Genomic DNA, 20,664 nt, shown 5'->3' with positions numbered 1-20,664 from the left:
AGTGGCGATGAGATGACAAAACAATTGCTCTATTTTATGAACGCAGGCAGTGTTCGAATTTTCCACAATTGTTTTTCCTCCGCAAACAACGTGGAAATACGAAACAAGTTAGAGAAATATTACACAATAAATTTTATAATTCTTGCATGAGGCAACTACGTTTACTTAGATAATGACTGAAATAACGTGACAGATGTTTGCGGTAACGAAATCTGAGCAAAGAATCCGGAACAAACATTTGTCACATTTAGGGTTACCTGGACGTAGCCATGGTTATCATCCTCTGTGAGATCTGTAACTGGTACATACATAGTAAACTGCTGATATTTGTGACAAAATAGCTAAATAAATCATATACATACATATATTTTAATATCAGTTATGCTAGACATTTAATAAAAGAGGTTTCTTTTCCACAAAGTTCAAACACGAAAAATATCTGTAATATTATTGTAATAATGATTTCCCCGTCATATATTATAAGGAGAAATAATAGAAAATAAACCGGGATATCGGTACGGATTTCTTTGCAGACTTCACAGTTCATGAAATGAAAAAATTTATTCAACAACGTAATAAATTTTTATCAACTTAGGTCACACAGGCTGCGGTGTTTTCGATAGATTCGTATCGGATTTGCTCCTTAAGCGTCATAGTAATCTTAGGAAGAATTTCACGTCAGTAAATACCACGCCTATATTCATTTGTTACGAAATCAATGTGTGACTCACAAATAAATAAAACGTGAAGGAACGGCAGATTTATAGCACACGTATTTATTCATTAAAATGCCAAAATCATCCGTAGCAGACGGAAGTAGTTTCACACACGATCAGTATTGTCCCTGAAGATGAGAAAGCAGCTACGTTCAACACATCAGCAAACAGCGTTAAAAAATTGTTCACAGCTGAAGACACCGGTAAAATTGCGTTAAGGTAGAAATATTATATCTTACAAAGCGCTGCGTAATTATGTAGAACATACATTTATTGACAACAACTCACCTAATGTATTAATATGATGTCAAGAACGACTATTTACTGCAAGAAAGTGACACTGAATCCCTTCTTCAATTATGAGATTAGATGTGACTCTATTATAATGGACGCATAGCAGTTTTCTCTTTTTTCTAAGTTCTACCACAGTTTTAAGAGGCTACATTTTCGTAACAATTAATTTGCCTTACTGCGATGTTTCACAATCCGTTTCTTGTAGTTCTTGAAGTGTATGACGAACATAAAATGGTGGAATGTAATACTTACTGCTTCTAATTTTCCCTACGTACAGTTTCATTGCTACTACAGAACATTTGAATATGTGTCTCATATTTCTACAGCTGCTCGACAAACAAACTCAATACTCACGTTACGTAGATGCTGTACAGTATAAGTCATCATAGTATAGTTGTATTCGTTATTTGACGCTATAAAAAGTGATTTTGCCTGTGTAAGAATATAATATTCAAAAACAGTTTAATAAAACTTTCGCTCAACAAATTTTGAATTAATGAAAGGAAACAGTCGATTACATACTTTTTGCACTCTTCAAGCGTATCGTAACCGGGCGATTTACACGCGGTCTGCGTCACTTAGTGCAACGAGGCTTATTTCTGTTCCTTGTTTACCTCCCTCTAAAGGAAAAAAAACCTTGACTTGTAACACAGACCCTAAGCAGTGTGATAACTTTGCTACCAGAATATGAACATTTACTTTAACTTTGAATCGAATAACGTTCCTTCACAAAATGTCAATACTTTACGAATTGCAATACAAGAGAAAATATTTCGAATGTAGCCACTGATGTAATGCAAAATTGAAGACTCATTGATTAAAATGTTATCTCATTTAGTACAATTTGCTATGGGGATGAGCGTAAAATTGAAATCCATGATACGACTAAGCTCTGAATCCTAAAGAATGCCGAGTCCCTTAACAAAATGACCGAGATTTTAGTGTTAATGTGTATATGGGAAACAATTGTACAGTGAATGTTCAGAATCTGTTACATTTTAGGCACTGCTAAGCTCCTTTGTAAATGAAACTTCCTGGCAGATTAAAACTGTGTGCCTGACCGAGACTCGAACTCGGGACCTTCGTCTTTCGCGGGCAAGTGCTCTACCATCTGAGCTACCGAAGCACGACTCACGCTCGGTCCTCACAGCTTTACTTCTGCCAGTATCTCGTCTCCTATCTTCCAAACTTTACAGACGCTCTCCTTTGTAAGTGTCATGAGAGTTAGCAAAATCAAATGCTATAATACAGAGTAAAATACAAAAACATCAGTTCTGAAGCTAAACAAAAATGAAAATAAGTAGTCTGTCAACCCGTGCTCGAAAATAAGGACTGGAATACTGCTGTTAACTATACTCTCTCTGTGCAAGATGTTTCTAGCATGGCATTCTACACTTACCCAATTGCAGAAATTAAAAGTTATGCGCTCAGAGTCATCAAGCTGTGTATGAAAAATAATCTGAAATTCACACACAGTTATTATACCATGCGCGAATACTAAGAGATGGGGCTGTCTGATTGTCATTGGTATGAAGCGTAAATGTAAATGTATGTGCATAATAAAAAACAAGTTATCAAGTTCCTCGGTTTATTTTATGTATTAAGTAAATTCAAGTCTAAAGTTTTCCTGTTATTAACGAGGTGTAATCTTTGCAGATGCACCAAAAAAACTAGATTATTGCGAAACGCATAATCAGATATTATTTGATAACTTCATAAGGTTGTTGTTTCACCTTTGGGATATTCTTCCCAGAAGTCTCGAGCGGAGCCTAAAGTGCATATCTGTCGGATAGGAGGTTGTATTATATAGTACAACTTACTATATGAGATAAGAAAAAAAATTAATGGGTAATTTTTAGGTAATAACGCTCTCTAATTGAAAAATAAAAAATTTTAACTTCGTACCCTTCCTCAGTGGCTGCCTAAATACGTTCGTGCTGTGAAGTGGACGTTGAGTGTCTTTGATAGGCCAACATTTCAGTGACTTTCCCGAGTCTGGATAAACAGCACTGGGTATTGTTTTAGTCCGTGTTTCATAACTAGTTTCGGACTAAACAGTTTTAATCGTGGACAAATGGCAGGTGTGTCGGACACAAAAAGTTAATTTTAACTCTCATTAGTAGCGGAAATTATCTCATAAGTTAACAAGTTCACTTGTTATTTTAAGCACATTAGGCTAGTTTCGAGAGCATACTTGTAAAAATGAAAATGCAAGTCCCATCTATTGGACGAAAGTGTAAATCTAATTATGGTTAAAAACTGTATTGTTTTACCAACTTATATATGGATGAACTGGAGTGGCGGTCGTGACATGCGTAATCTCCATGATTCGTACAAGAACTGCGACTCAAAGCAACTGCGACGTCCTATGCACACCGTAAATAAACACGGAACACTTTTTTTTTTACCCAGCTGAATCAATGCTGGGTGTACACAGATGATATTTTTGCGACTCTCTAAAAGAAAATAGTAGGGCCACATTACTCTAAGAAGTCCAAAACCTACTTACTTATTTTTCATAACTAATGTTGTAGCAAAAGAGATGCAGTTACTAGCGTGTTCACAGTAAATATTAACTGGTTTTTGCAGACACGGTCTCAGAACTGACAAGTTTCACAGTATAATATGTCGATCGTAGGAAAATATTTTCAAGCCATACAGGCATGCATATTTCCTATTGCCGAGAGAAGCTTTAGAAATCGCCAGGAAATGGTTGATATTAAGAAAAGTAGGCTCCAAGGGTTCTGGGGGTCGTTCCGCTAACGCGATTCGCAAGCTGTAAGGCAATCATGAATATAAGCCAATGTCAGTGCGTTATATTTAGTAAATATTTGTAAAATTATGAAAAACAAATTTCGTATTCGTTTATAGGATTCCGTACTTCAGTTTATAGAAACAGAACCCCTATAGGATCACTTTTTTGTCCGTCGTCTGTCCGTGTGAAGGCCGGTATTTCTCACGTATCAAGCTGAAATTTACGTCAAGTTCTAACGTTCCCTTGGTTGTGTAAAACGTTAAGCTCCTAAGTGAATGCAGTCAAAAGATATAGCAGTTTATGTCACCTATTTTGATACTCGCAAAGTCACTCATCAAAACCTGTAGATGAACTATCTAAATACATAATTAAATTTGTACAGAATTATCGAAGCTAAAGTCCTACTCGCAAATACCCTGTTTTTTTTCCTTTTTTTATTGTTGAGGATTGTTACTGTAATATTACACCGTACGAATCGAGTTGAGATAATAAAATAGATATTGTAACTACCTGAGATTCTCAAGAGGAGAACGAGCTCTATATCGATGGAAAAAGGTTCCCAAATAAAAGTTTTATTGTCCAGATCGCCGTTGATACATATCCCGTTAATTGGTTTCAGGAAAGTTGTATTGCCGTCTTCATATCATAGGATACGTGAATTATAATAAAATCGGCCACACGTAGGAGCTTTGTAATTCACGTGTCCGATGATCTGAAGACGGCATTACAACTTCGCTGAAACCAGTTAACAGTATATGGATCATCTACGAATTGGGCAATAAAACTTCTATTTTGGATGGTTTATTACATTAAGGTATTATTTTATTTTTCTAGTTTCGATGACAGCCAAAGGTGACGATACTGGTTAACGACAGAAAGTATATTCTGTGATTATATCTAAGAACATTTTATGTATGGAAACGTGTGAAAATGAATTTTTGGCACTAACAGTTTTCTCAATATGCGTGGAGCACTACAGTATAATCGCGTCGCTACACGCTCGCACTTTTCCAGCGGCAGATTTTGATTGGTGGATAGGAAAGAGGATATCTTAGGCCTAATAAGTCGCCAGAAAAGCTGGTTTTTTAAAGCAAAAATTTCAGAAAGGAAAAGACGGGTAACGGAGGCTTTTGCGCAAAAAAGTTAGGAATTTTTTTTTTCGTAAGGGAGGCACTAGCTTTTATGGAACGGTAATGCTTTATCTGTAAGAATAAATATGTCAAAATTAATCGCGGGTGGCATTGTTCTGGTTTCCGATGAGATACCGACAAAGAGAGCGCGTAACGATCGTGACAAAAGAATTCCGATACGTACACCATCACACTTTTCCGCTGGCGGCTTCTGATTGGTCGACGGGCAGAGGGAATTTTAAAGCGAACGACGTCGCCAGCTAACAATCGATTTTTTCCGCACACACACAGATGCAGACACACCCTCGTACACACACGTAGAAAGAGCGAAAAAAAGGCAGCTCTGCCAGCGTTTCGCTAACAAGGTTCGCAAATTGTCGTAAGCACTGCGCGGCCGGTCGGGAGTGCCTGAGTGGACGAAGCGGGAAGGGGGGCGCGGAGGTGGCGGGGGCGGCGGTGGCGGCGGCGGCGGCGGCGGCGCTGTCGCCGGGCGGCGGCCTCCTTCGCCCCGAAACGAGTGCGCGCTGCGCATGCCTCAGAGAGGCCGTAAAACGGCTACGAGTCGGAGCGCGCGCGGGGCGGGGTGTTTAAAAACCAGAGGCGGCGGCCGGCGCCATCCACTTACCGGGCGGGCGGCAGGCGCGCTGCTGGCCGCTGCACTGTACTGCACGCCGGCTATCGATCGCGCCGCTATCGCCGCTGCTGCAGCCGCACACTCGCACTCTGCGTCATCGCCGAGGCGGGCGATTTTTGACGCGGCGCGACGCGACACCTCCAGAAACCGAGGCGGCGGCGGTGGCGACTAGGCGCGGGTGTCCGGTCTATTAATAGCGACCTCCTAGGCGGCGACTATGATACTGGCGCGGCGAGCCCCCACCAGGCGCGTCGGTGGCGCGCGGCCCGTGATTAGCACAATAGCGCCGATTGACATAACTGTGCGCGCCCGGCGCGGCCAGAGAGAGCGCCTAAACGCGACCGCGCCGCGTCACGTGGGGTCCGGCCGCCGCCTGCCCCCGCTTGACATTCGACCGGCCCACCGCACACGCCGCCCCGAAACCGCACCGTGGCCTGCCCCCGCCAAATATTTCATTGCGTTAACAAACCTCCACCTGGTATCGAACCTGCGGCATCCCAGGAATGGATACAGTCGCGTCCGAAACGGCCTTCATTCCGCTCGAAATTTTCAGTGTCCCGTCTCACGATACTGGCTGCCAGTAGTGACGGTGGTATTAAACGTTCTTAACAGAACATATCACAACACAGTGATAAACAGCAAAACATCATATTAAAACATCAATCTACGCATTACGTGCAGTGTGAATTCAAAAAAATACTTTTTAACTCATAGCTCCGTCCAAACTGGCCTCGGAAAACCCTATTGTACCGACCGACCACCGTATCATCCTCAGACCATAGGTGTCACTGGATATGATGAGCACACCACTTTCTCGGCCGTTGCCAATTTTCGGAAGTGGAGCCGCAACTTCTCAGTTACGTAGCTCCTCAATTGTTCCTACAAGGGCTGAGTGCACCACCCAGACCGTGCGTAACCCATCCAAGGACTAGACAAGCCTGACAGTGCATAACTGCTGACGGGTAACCGGTGTTATAAATGGAGCAAGGTCGTTGGCAAACTGGCCTCAGAAAGCCCAATTGTAGCGACCGACCGCCGTATCATCCTCAGCCCATAGGCCTCACTGGATGTGGTCAGCACAACACTTTCCGGCCTTTATCAATTTTCGGAAGCGGGGCCGCAACTTCTCACTTACGTAGCTCCTCAACTGTTCCTACAAGGACTGAGTGCAGCCAGCTTGCCAACAGCACTAGGCAGACCCAGACTGTAACTCATCCAAGGACTAGGCAAGCCTGACAGTGCTAAACTGCGGTGGTCTGTGGCGTAACCGGTGTTGTCACTGGAGCAATGTCGTTGACAATGAAAAAAAAGGAGGAGAGCTTAAAATTAAAACAAACAATTCAAGTGATAATGCCTGTCACACAAACACAGGCAGCAAGGAGGAGAGGTTCAAATGGTTCAAATGCCTCTGAGCACTATGGGACTTAACTGCGAAGGTCAACAGTCCCCTAGAACTCAGAACCACTTAAACCTAAATAACATAAGGACATCACACATATCCGCGCCCGAGGCAGGATTCGAACCTGCGACCGTAGCGGTCGCGCGGCTCCGCACTGTAGCGCCTAGAACCGCTCGGCCACTCCGGCCGGCAAGGAGGATTACACACAGTAAGGCACTGTCTCTAAGGGTTAGGTGCAGCTAAAATTACATGCCAGATTGTAATTAAAGTATAGCGCCCCTTCAGCATCCCTTTCAATGCTGATGGTAAACTACTTTGGACGTAGCAAGAACGAGTAAATATCTGGGCGTGAACTTCGACTCATTGAGCTAAAGGGAAGTATAAATCAGGATTTGAACCCCACTCCTCCCGAAAACGAGCCTGTGTTAACCAGTGCAGTGTCTCTCTTGGTTGCGGCTTGCTGTTTCTTGCTACCAGATGCCAGTGGAAAAAAATCTAATAGTGAGGCTTCGGAAGACACTGGATACATAAAAAGAGGAAACTATACTTTGAAAGGCCATATGCATTAAAAGGTACTTCCAGCACCCACAAAATGAACACAACGGTGGCCAGAAAAGAAGAACCACACAAAAGGTTCTGAGCTACAGGTATGTTAATGAGGAAGAAAAAAGCTGAGAAAACTGTCATCGTTTCATCTAAGGGAAGTTCTAGGGGACTGATGAACTCAGAAGTTAAGTCCCATAGTGCACAGAGCCATTTGAACCATCCATTGTCCCGATTCTAATCGATTACATCCGTGCCGTGTGCCAACAAACAGACAGACGAAGCAACCACGGAAACGGTGCCACGAAGACTTGTCAGTTTCTTTGACCAGTTTGAGAATCAACTGTGAAAGTAAATTCAGGAGAGGAAAAAAGGAAATAAAGCTGGGGTTCATTGTCCACGAGACGACGCCGTCATTAGAACACAAGGTCGGAGGGCACTAGGATGGTGAATGTAATTGGTCGTACCTTTTTCGGAACCATGCCATCGTTCATCCTTACTTGTTTTGGGGAAAGTTCTGTAAGCCACTATGATCGCGCATGAAATCGAATCTCGCTCTACCCGGATACGAGTCACAGCATATCCTCTGTACTACTGGCTACGACGCTTGTCACCATAAACATGAATCAGGGAGCACCTCAGAACGCACACAAAGGAGTATCGAGATGAAAGGCAGACATGTTTTCGCACAGTACTGTGGTGGGCGTCCAGTATTACGCCAATGTTGCACCACGGCTAACCGTCACCCTTCGCAGAAAAGTGTGTCTTCAACGTGGCTTGCAAACTTGCACGCCCGTTACTAAAGATGATTTCAGCACTCATTTATTGTCGGAGATCCCCAACCCCTCGCGGGCTCGTATGCATAAAGATGCTGCAGCGAATTTGAGAACTGGTTTGCGAATTCAGGCGGGCGGCCCCGCCTCGGCCGTCCGGTTTGGGGTGCTGCAACGGACGGGCTGGCGTGGCCAGAGCCGGCGCCGCCGTCTGCAGCACTGGGAGACGTCGCACGGCCGGCGTCACCAGCGGTAACAGCTCGGAGCTTCTTCGGGAGTCGACCCACACTGCAGTCGCCGTTGCGGCTGCCGCCGCCTACGCCATCTACGGTGGACGTTCTAGTAACTGCGCGTCCTTAGCGCAGTACAGGTATAACTACTGTCGCCACTTTGTCTGCTACTTTTATCTGAACAACGTCGTTGGGGTGTTTGTGCTTCTCACTTAAGTCTACATCCATCTATATCTACATCCACACTCCGCAAGCCACACAACGGTATGTGTCGGAAAGCACATTACGTGCCACTGTCATTACCTCCCTTTCCTATTCCAGTCGCGTATGGTTCGCGGGAAGAATGACTGCCGGAAAGCCTCCGTGGGCGCTCGAATATCTCTAATTTTACATTCGTGATCTCCTCGGGAGGTATAAGTAGGGGGAAGCAATATATTCGATACCTCATCCAGAAACGTGCCCTCTCGAAGCCTGGACAGCAAGCTACACCGCGATGCAGAGCGACTCTCTTGCAGAGTTTGCCACTTGAGTTTGCTAAACATCTCCGTAACGCTATCACGCTTACCAAAAAACCCTGCGAGGAAACGCGCCGCTCTTCTTTGGATCTTGTCTATCTCCTCTGTCAACCGGACCTGGTATAGATCCCACACTGATGAGCAATACTCAAGTATAGGTCGAACGAGTGTTTTGTAAGCCACCTCCTCTGCTGATGGACTACATTTTCTAAGGACTCTCCCAACGAATCTCAACCTGGCACCCACCTTACCAACAATTAATTTTATATAATCATTCCACTTCAAATCGTTCTGTACGCATACTTCCAGATATTTTACAGAAGTAACTGCTACCAGTGTTTGTTCCGCCATTATAATCACACAATAAAGGATCCTTCTTTCTATGTATTCGCAGTACATTACATTTATCCATGTTAAGCGTCAGTTGCCACTCCCTGCACGAAGTGCCAATCCGCTGCAGATCAGCCTGCATTTCGACTGTGTGGGGTGTCACGCGAAATTAGGATTGAAGGGAGAGGCGTCGACAGATCTAGTAACAGCTTCATGTGTCCCCTAGAGAAGTGTACTGGGGCGCTCGCTGTTAGCATTGAGTGTTACTTGGCCTAAAACTTAACTCCGAACTGGCCTCCGAAGGCCCAATGGTAGCGACTGACCGTGTCTTCCTTAGGCGATAGGCGTCACTGGATGCGGATGTGGCATGAGATGTGGTCAGGACAGCCCTCTAATGCTGCAACTTCTCTGTATACTACAGCATCATCCGCGAAAAGCCGCATGGAACTTCCTACACTATCTACTAGGTCATTTATACATATTGTGAAAAGCAATGGTCCTATAACACTCCCCTGTGGCTCGCCAGAGGTTACTTTAACTTCTGTAGACGTCCCTAGATTGATAACAATATACTGTGTTCTGTTTGCTAAAACTCTTCAGTCCAGCCACACAGCTGGTCTGATATTCCTTAGGCTCTTACTTTATCAGGCGACAGTGGGGAACTGTATCGAACGCCTTCCGGAAGTCAAGGAAAATGGCATCTACCTGGGAGCCTGTATCTAATATTTTCTGGGTCTCATGAACAAATAAAGCGAGTTGGGTCTCATATGATCGCTGTTTCCGTTCACGTGTATTTAAGTTTCCGAATGAGTTTCTGAATGAATTTCTGAATGAGTTGAAGTGGCTGGGACACTATACTCGCATTTGAATAGAACATGTTTAAAATATCTGGTCCAGCTCTCGATATTCATATTTTCCTGCAGTAGTTGCTATAGACGAATGACGGAAAGTTTCTTTAGAACAAAACACGGCCGAATTTCTTCCTCATACTTGTAGATCCGATCTAGTGCATGCCTTCAAATGACATTGTCATGGAGAGGACGCTGAACACTAATCTTCCAACCCCTTAGGATTTTAGATCTGTTTCCCTATTTGTTTCCAGCCTTACACATCCCTCCAGATGTATCTACTGCCATTTTTGTCTACCTATTTGGAGAAATAATTAGTTACAGTGAGTACACCTGTCGTCCAACCTTTCAGCATGTTAGGCCCGGGAGGCAAACCGGGATGCGTCACTTTCGCGAGTAGTGCACTACCAGTTACCTACATATATACAGAATGTCCCAAAAGGAATGGTCACTGTTCAGTGATATGGCAGCAACGACCATTTGATGCAGAACGGCTGTTAAATATGGGAAACGTGATCTCTAAAACGCCGGCCGCTGTGACCGAGCGGTTCTAGGCGCTTCAGTCCGGAACAGCCCTGCTGCTACGGTCGGAGGTTCGAATCCTCCCTCGGGCATGGATGTGTGTAATGTCCTTAGGTTAGTTAGGTTCAAGTATTTCCAAGCCTAGGGGACTGCTGACCTCAGATGTTAAGTCCCATAGTGCTTAGAGCCATTTGAACCATTTTGAATCTCCATATGGATCAAAACAAGAACAAAATGTACAATAAACTTAGGCTCTGAAACGCATATCTTAAGAGCTATGAGCACTTGTTCATCTTCACTACAGTGGAAGACATTTCTTCTACTGAACAAGTGCCCATATCAAGTAAGGAAAGCACTTTAGAGCACTTGTTTACTAGACAATTTCTTCTTGTTTCCTTTCATGCTACCTCTTCCCAAGAACCTGGAAGCACAGAGCGTGCAATATAAGAGACTTGTTTCACAGCATCGAGGACGAAGAAGTGTTCGTAGTTCTCAAGGTATGCATATCAGAGCCCATGTGTAGTAGACTTCCTTGCTTCGAATGATCGTTCCTGTCATATCCCTGAAAACTGACCATTCCTCCTGGGATACCTCGTATATGTATTCCGCATATGTATCGCGAAGATTACTTTCCTGTTGCATTCGTGAGTGATGCTTAGAGGAACGACTCTCAACAAGCCTTACACCTCAATTTAAAGCATCCACTTGCCACTTGTCCCTCAACCTACCTTCTGAATTCTATGCAGACACTCCCACGATATTTTGGGATCAGCATCTCGGGGATATACACTCCATACAATATACAGAAAAGAAGCTTACCCTTTTCCTACGGAATGGATAAAAATCTTAGCAACTGAACCACACATTCTGTTATCTACTCCACGAACTGTATTCATTTGTAGGGTGGTTCACTACCATGGATTTTCCCGTAATGTACCTCGCCTGTGATGCTGAGATCTCTTTAAGAACCTCTGAATATTTCTGTGTGTTTCTTTTGTCTGTTGATTCACCGAAAGATTTTGTTTTTCATCTGCCACGTCTACAACTACACGCTCAGTGGGAAATCATTGCAAAGTGCATGACACAGGGTACTTCCCATTGTGTTAAGGCTTTCTCACGTTCCATTCACGTATGGTGAGGAGAATGAATGATTCTCTACACGCCTTTGACCACCCAGCAATTAGTCGGATCTTTTCTTCGCTATTTCTGGAGGAACAATAGGTAGGAGCTTGTAGTATATTTCTGCATTCCTTAATTCTTCAACTTGAAGATGGCTCTTCAAACTTACAAAATAGGCATTCACGTGGTAGTTTACGTCTGTCTTCAAAGTATGTACCAGTTCAGTCAACATATCCGTGACGTGCGCTTCCATTGACCAAACGACTCCGTGACCATTCGTGCTGCCCTTCTTTGTGTACGGTCAATATGCCTCGTTAGTTCCATTTGGTATGGGTCCTACACACTTCAGCAATATACCAAAATGGATCGCACGAGAGTTTTATAAGTGATCCACTATGTAGCCTGATGGGATTTCCCCCGTCTTGTACCAAATAACCGAAGTCTGCCACCTGCCTCACCAACGAGTGAACTTACGTGGCTGTTCCATTCACATCCCTACAAGCTGCTATACCCAGGTATTTGTATGAGTTGACCGATTCCAGCAAAGTGACTCACTGATATTGTAGTCATAGGATATAATCTTTGTTTTCATTTTCTGGGTTGCAAACTTTTACATTTCCAAATCTTCAAAGCAAATTGCCCGTGTCTGCGCTACTTTAAAATGTTTTCAAGATACAACTGAATATTTGAGCATCTTAATTTCAGATCGTACATTATTATAGATATCTGCATCACCTGCGACAATTATGGGCTTTGCATTTAAAATTGTCTGCTTGGCCAATTAGTGTCAGTTGACACCGTTAGGGAGAGGATTGTCCTCACCACATCTCATTCCACATCCGCATCCAGTGACGCCTATCGCCTAAGGAAGACACGGCGGTCAGTCGCTGCCATTGGGCCTTCTGAGGCCAGTTCGGAGTTCAGTTTCAGTTTTAGGCCAAGCAACACCCAAAGCCAACAGCGAGCGTCCCACCACACTTCTCTAGGGGACACATGAAGCTGTTACTAAATCTGTCGACACCTCTCCCTCCAATCTAATTTCGCTTGACACCCCATACAGTCGAACATTCGATTTATGTTTAGCAATGAGTCAAATGGTTTTCGAAAGCAAGAAATGGTGCTTCTGCTTGACTACGTTGATCCACGGTTTTCAGGATATCATGTGAGAAAAGTGCGTGTTGGGAGCGAAAGGGAGGGAGTGTACGCAGGCAGTCATTGGTAAATAGAATTGACACTTATTGAAGATGATTTGTCAACACCTGACAATTCTGTAGTTTCTCAATCAACCGCGTACAAACAGTACCTAGTCCACCTCAGTTTTTACCGGCCGCGGTGGTCTAGCGGTTCTAGGCGCGCAGTCCGGAACCGCGCGACTGCTACGGTCGCAGGTTCGAATCCTGCCTTGGGCATGGATGTGTGTGATGTCCTTAGGTTAGTTAGGTTTAAGTAGTTCTAAGTTCTAGGGGACTGGTGACCACAGATGTTAAGTCCCATAGTGCTCAGAGCCATTTGAACCATTTGAACCACCTCAGTTAAGTACCGCGAAAGTTACGACAAGCCAAAGCCGAACTAAAGAAGTGGAAAGGTACAAGTAAATAACGTAACCTAACTAGCTTACTCTTCTTATTAAGACGTCTGAGGGGTATTGCCATGCCACGCTTCGCACGGCTCCCCCCCCCCGTTTCAGAGGCTTTCCTCGGACGTGGGTGTGTGTGCTGTCTTTAGCGTAAGTTAGTTTAAGATAGATAATGTAGTGTGTAAGCCTAGGGACCTACGACCTCAGCAGTTTCGTCCCATAGGAGCTTACTACAAATATCTTATTAAGATTCACTAATGCATATCTGTCAGATCGCACACAGAATCTGTCTTTGACAACTCGTCGAAACCAAAAACGACGGTTCAGCTAATGTACCGATGGGTCATCTCTTTCTCTTCAGTACATATTACATGGATACAGATACACACACATGCAAAAGTTCATTTATGATAATACAGCTGCACCTTAAAGCGCTCTGTGCAAACCACTGTAGAGTGCATTCCAGAAAAAGGATTTGGTATTGTTATGCATTAAGTGTTCAATGCCACACTGAGGGAATAATGATAACGCTTATGTATGATCTTTAATTATTCTGTTGTTCTCTCAACTATAACTGCGGAAGCGATAGATAGATGACAGTACTTTATTGAAAACTGGTACCTGAAATTTTATAACCTCTCTATTGCATGCCAGTTCGCATAAAAGTGACTCTCTTCCGAGAGTCAATCAAACTACAGGTTCAGTTAACGGGCGCAGTCAAGGTAACAGTCACATATGATGCTTTGTTTTGTAGGTTGCCTTCCCCGCAAGGCAAATCATGATCCAGTCAACAAGTATAAGTGACAAATAACTACCTTTGTATCGGTTGAGCCTAGCTGCACAGTACTAAAGGCAGGGTACTCTTGCTTAAGTCTATATAACCTGGCCTGGCTCGGATTATTAGTAGTTTCAGGACAACAGGTAAGATAAGATTTTCTCTGTAAAGTTACTCTACTAAGGCGGGGAAAACATTTGTTGCCAAATTTAAAGAGGCAGCATTGTCATTCACTCTTTGGCCACATCCACTGCTAGATTATTGCGTAGTAACTTGACCCGATAAGGTAATTTCCAACCGTAATTAAAATGTTGTTTCCTTTCACGACATGAAATGGTCACAACAGACAAGACTTTACAGAAAATTCAATACTTTTCTTGGGCATGTTCTAGTTGAAAAACAATCCGTAACTCCAACCGTGTGTGAAAGAAACTGAATCCTTTGTTGGACCGAGTGTCAACAACTTCCTGACGGGTTAAAATTGGGTGTCGCAAAAAATGGTTCAAGTAGCTCTAAGCACTATGGGTCTCCACATCTGAGGTCATCAGTCCCCTAGACTTAGAACTGCTTAAACCTAACTAAAACAAGGACATCACACACATCCTGCCCGAGGCAGGATTCGAACCTGCAACCGCAGCAGCAGTGCGGTTCCGGACTGCAGCGCCTAGAACCGCTCGGTCAGAACGGCCGGCCCTGGGTGTCGCACAAGAGTCGAATTCGGATGCTTGCAGTGGGTGGAACTGAAGTCGTGGATTGAAGTTTATTTCACTTACCAGAAAGGAGTGAAAAAGAGACCATGCAAAACGTAAAATAAGAATAGGACAACGCAACGCTCTTCTTTTGGAGCAATCGCATAGAATATACGTGAGATGCAGGAGCCTAGATTAAAACCGGAAACAGTGTTGTTCACGTGGACCGTCCACCTGCCAAAAATGGGACTTTGCAATGAGAAAAGTGAATAATTCGTCACTTTTTGCACCCTGTGCTTTCAACCTATTCGAACATATTAAGTCCAGCATCGAGATAATGTCATCCTTAGTTGGCGTTACGAAGAGGAATCACAGTCATGTTTCAGAGATGACTATCGCAAATACGAAGGGCACAATGTATTGAACCAAAGGTGCGTTACTTTGGAAATTAGAAATGCCTTGGGCCTCAGAAAGACAGATTTCAAGCACAGATCGGTAAAGATTCTCCTTGTCCTCGTTGACTGAGTCTCGACCTTGTGGAAGTTCGCATATGGCCCTTACTGGATGTCTTCGGATTTCATTTTTTTTTCTTACTTTGCTGACGGAAAGTGACATGTAGGGTCTGAAACACGTCTTAACACCAGCAGTGTCCGACACTCCGCCAACACGACAATTGCGCAAAAGAAACTGAAAAGAAAATTAATAGGAGCATGTGACATTAACAGAGATTAAGAAATACCTGTTTGTTCCTGCACTAAGGAACGAGGCAGAACGTCTTCCATGCAGTGTTCCTTCATTTATAGGGAAAAAAGTGCTCTCTTTCAAGGTTCTTTTGCAGCTGAATTTGTTTTCTTCCACGTTTTAATCTTCCTACTCATTTTTTTTCTGTTGTGGATAGCAAAGAGCTTTGCGAGCTATGATATGCTCTAGCGGGGGGTTGTTGCAGGCAGAGCTAACGAGGTAGTCAGCCATACGGTTCGTCGAGAAGTCGATGCGCTCTCATTCTAGGAGAATGTAGGAACACTAAATTGGGAGAACTCAACTTGTATTAGAATTTCGGTATCCTTACTGTTTGCTGTTTCCCTAGACCTTACGATGCTGCAGTGGTGTGTCTTATTCTGTAGTTAATGTAGGCAATTAGCTTTCAGTGACCAATGGATTGGCAGCAGGATTAAATTATATTGGTTCTGATCTGAAACACGGTGACCTGAGGGAGCCTGTACGGCAATTGTTTTAGTTTCATACCTAACCTCCGACTTTCGAGTCTGCTAAGCAGATATTTTCTTTACTTCTGCTTTTCTTTTTTCTGAAGTTATAACTTGCAGAAGGCGTATTGATTTTAATCAGGGAAGGAGAAAATGTCAAATATTCGTTAAAAAATAGTAAGCTAATGGGATATTAAGAATTTAAAGGAAGTACAAATCATATATCGGTGTCTAAAGCGATGGCGTTACCTTAATAACGTTTTTAGTAAAGTGAACAGCGGAAAAATGTGACGATATGCGATAAATTATTTCCTCCGACGTGGGGAATTAAAATAGGGGTGCACGGCAGGCTACGTCGCTGGCCGGCACAGGAGGTGATACACACAAGTTTTCTCGCCGGCGGGCAAGAGCGCGCTCATGTTAACGACCTGACTGCGGGTTTATTTAAACCGTATATTCAAAAACAAATTCAAGTACGATGACGAGGTGGCCGGACGCCAGCGACGCGCGACTTATTTAAAATGTAAATTCGCGGCCGGTGGAGCAGCGTAAATTTTGCAACGCTCTCTGTTAATTCTGTAGCGAGCGGCGGATCGGAACACCTCCGGCCAGCCGGTGTTTATTTTCCAAATAAGGTGTAACGGCGGTACGCCGAGCGCGCAGCCGATCGGGGTAGAGTTCTGCGGGGGAAAGGGAAAAAGGAGGGGGGGTTGGGGGGTGTTCGGGACAAGCGACCGGCGATCGACGCGACGTGACGCTCCGGGCGCCGCCACCCGCGGTTCGGCCAATGCGCGCGTCCTCAGTAGCAAAGCAGCGACTGCCTTTTGACTTCCCGCGCGCCGACGGCAGCTGCGCGACCTCGCTATCGACCGAATACAGTGCAGCCTGTCCTTTTCGAAGGTGAGACCACTTTCCTTTCTCTTTCTCCCTCTCCTATTCTCTCCCTCTCTCTCTGACCCTCCCTCTCATTCCCTCCTTCCCCCCCCCCCCATCCCACTCTCTCTATTTCTGTTTCTCTCCCCCTACCTCCCTCATCACTATTTCTACCATACCCCACCAAGAGACAATTTGAGTATCGCGTTGATGGCCACTCTATACGTTTTCTGGCCGCTGCTGACACACCGAAATATTGTGACGGAGGGCAAGAGCCTCGCGTATTGACAGCTGGTGGTTTTCAAGCTCCCACAACAGAGTGCTCGGAGCACCTATTCTACAGAAAAATTCCAATACCGACTTTTAATTTTCTCTGTTCTTTATTCCAGCTGTGTCTGGCCTGGTGGTTCAGAGATAAAACGCAAACGCGTAGCCTGAAACAGAGTTTACAGGACTGAATGACAGTCGAGCCACGGAAATTTTCAGTCTGCCTTCCATCTATCCTTAACCTCTCAACGATTTGAGGAGACATCAGGAAGGACGTGTGGTTCGGAATACACTTTAAATTGTAGGTCCCCCTTCCCAGGTTGGATAACTGGGTTAGATTAGGAACACGCAAGTTGCCGAAGGGACGCTAATTTGTTAACTTCCACCCTGCCATTGAGCCACAAGAAATTATTATTAATATTTCTCTTACTCGTTTTTCCTAGAACTAAACGTCTAGTAGCCATCTGTCGAAGGGAAATCAAGCAAATCCTATACCGATGTCGACTGTTTATATTTCTCCTGTGGTATATCCTCCGGGTTTTTGTAACGCTGCCTCAACAGTAATTCAGGTTAAATGCATCTCAGAGCGAAGACGAACGAAAAGAAAAGGGAAAATATAATGGATATTGTCAGAAACAGAGCGAAAAAAGATGAACACAAAAATGTAAGTTGTGTCAATATCCACTTCCGTTTGCGTTCGAAATTATATAGGGACTTATCAGTTGAAGTACAACAGAAAGATTTCGCTTAGTGATTGTTACCAAGTAAGTTCATACCGACGTTATAGCCTGCAATTCCCGACTTTAGCTCACATACTACACAAATAATGAGACAATTAATGTTCGCTACTAAGACTTCGCTGATTCTTTTACACATTGGGCACTTTCCTCAGCGAACATCCAGTAGCATTCCCGAATTGTTCTTAAGGAATAAAGCAGTATTGCCCCACGACAGAAATTTTATCTCATTTCGCTAAATTACTACAGGTGAATGTCATGACTGTTCTTTCAACAGGCCCACTCCCGGTATTTTCCACCGTTCTTATCTAGCTCAGTTTGAGCAGTATCTATGCCTTCTATGAAGGCGGGTTATTAGTTCAAATGGTTCAAATGGCTCTAAGCAGTATGGGATTTAACGTCTGAGGTCATCAAACCCCTAGACTAAGAACTACTTAAACCTGACTAACCTAAGGACATCACACACATCCATGCCCGAACCAGGATTCGAACGTGCGACCGTAGTAGCAGCACGGTTCCGGACTGAAGCGCCTAGAACTGCTCGGCCACAGCGGCCAGCGCGGTTTAATAGTAACTAGTCATGTTTTCCCACGTTAAAGTCCCCATTTAAACCACTGATTCCGAGAAGACAGGGATTGCACGTTCAAGACGGAGAAATGTGTGGGCGCTTCCTGCAACGCTTACAGTTTCTAATTCGTTTACTAGCAACTATTCCTCAGCATATCATCAAATTCGGGATAGTATCACATACTTCGCAGACCTTTTAAATTAAGCTAGATCTAAGAATTTACTGTATGCATCAACACAAAACGTAAGACTGTATGAAATTTAGACAACATGAACAGCACAGAATTTGAGAGAATTTCAGCCCTTAATTTCGATCTTTCTGACAAAGGGCGGTGGTGCCTAGTTCTGATAAACAGCACTGCATTTCACTCAACACTCTTCTAATTACGACTTCATGTATGCTGAAAGCCATTATTAATGGGGCATTGACAGTGTTTTGTGACCTGTAAAAATTTCTGTTTAAACCGATACTACTACAGCTAGATCATCAGTGGAGTTTTAGAATTCTCACTACTGTCAATTATTGTTTCATTCCCCACTTTTCGCTGAAAAGATCTCTCGGTAAATAACACCCACCGAAAATTCCCTGACTAACTCCCGTCTCTCGCTTTCCGATTGAGTCCATATAGATAAAGATAACGGATATCACGAAATCCATTCAGATAGGAGTATGTAGACTGGCGGTAGCTGATGATGCAACCATGTCTATTTGTGGGGAGATCAAAGATTTTCTCTGGAGAAAGAAATGTGCTGAAAGTTGTCACGAAACCGAAATCTCTAAAGCTTTTCACTAGCCTGTGTGCCTTTACAATCAACAGAGATTTAAATAAGTAAATCATTGAAGAGGCTTAACTTCAGATTTAGAGATTCTTTCATTATTCTAGTTAGATAATTATGTATGCTGCGGAAAATACATCTGTAAGTGACGTGATTGTACTGTGTAACACCGAGCGCTAGTTGGGAACTTCACCTACCACCTTTACCTTGATCTACTCAAGGTGTCGGAATGGCTACTGTTGACCTAGAATACGTCCACCTGGGTGCGATTTATTTATATACACCCTCACCCAGTTTGAGGCAAATTTCTGGCTAGCTATTTACTCTCAGTTAAGATCTAGATCCCACAGATAATCATAATTACGAAAGTATTGAGAACTTCCTCCCAGTAAAATGTATCATACTATGAGGAAGACTAAACGTCAACAAACACAAGTGATAGATCAACGAAAAGCAAAGAATTATTGAGTGTGAACACTACTAAAGCTGTGCAGCGCTACGAAAATTTAAGTAAAGACACAAAAATAATCCGCTAAGCTCTTTAAGAGTAGATGCTCTCTACGATCAAACATAGTCGTTAATTCTAATTTACAATTATAATATAACATTTTGTTCCCATGAGTTCTAGTAGCGACGTTACAGGGAAAGGTATGAGAGAGAGAAAGAGAGAGAGAGAGAGACGTTCCATGTGGCTAGAGTGTAGTCTCATAGCGTGACGCCTCTATTACATTTAATTCGCTATGAGGAAGCTTAGTAGAACTATGGTTAAGTACGATTATTTTACACAGATCAGAAATCACAAGACTACAATGACTTTTGACGAATGCACCGCGCAAATATCATCACGGCCCTTTGCATTGCTAGCAGTACCAGTGTCATCCGGACAGATTCTCGTAACGTGACAAAATCGTCAATACAGTTAAACAGTTTATAATGTTGAACGAATTATCTCTTGCCAAGAAACATAATCAGCAGGGAACGCACATTTCGTCCGGCGATCTCAGAACGTTTGAATAGAGGATGAAACTAACTGCTGATAAAATAGTTCAGATTGTCGTTCAGACATCTGTACGCTCGAAACCGATCACTGCAAGCTAAAATAAATATCAACTGTACGTTGACAAGAACAAAAGTACAATTGTAATTTTATGTATAAAGTGTGATTGTAACACCCCTAAAATTTTTATCTTACCGAGATTTCTAGGCAATTTGCAAATTCTGTGTTGCAATTAAACACGACACAGAATCAGTGGTAATGTTAATGAATGAATCATACCAATTTATTTTCCTGTGATTTACGTAAACGACAAGAAACCAAAATCAGAATTCACCAACTGCGACATGGTCGCGTATACAAACAGTGATACAATACTGTTAAATGTTTTTTATT

The sequence above is a fragment of the Schistocerca americana genome, chromosome 1 (genome assembly GCF_021461395.2).
Source record: "Schistocerca americana isolate TAMUIC-IGC-003095 chromosome 1, iqSchAmer2.1, whole genome shotgun sequence".
In the NCBI taxonomy this organism is placed as follows: Eukaryota; Metazoa; Arthropoda; class Insecta; order Orthoptera; family Acrididae; genus Schistocerca; species Schistocerca americana.
The sequence above is the reverse complement of the archived record's forward strand: the minus strand, read 5'-3'. Positions refer to the sequence as shown.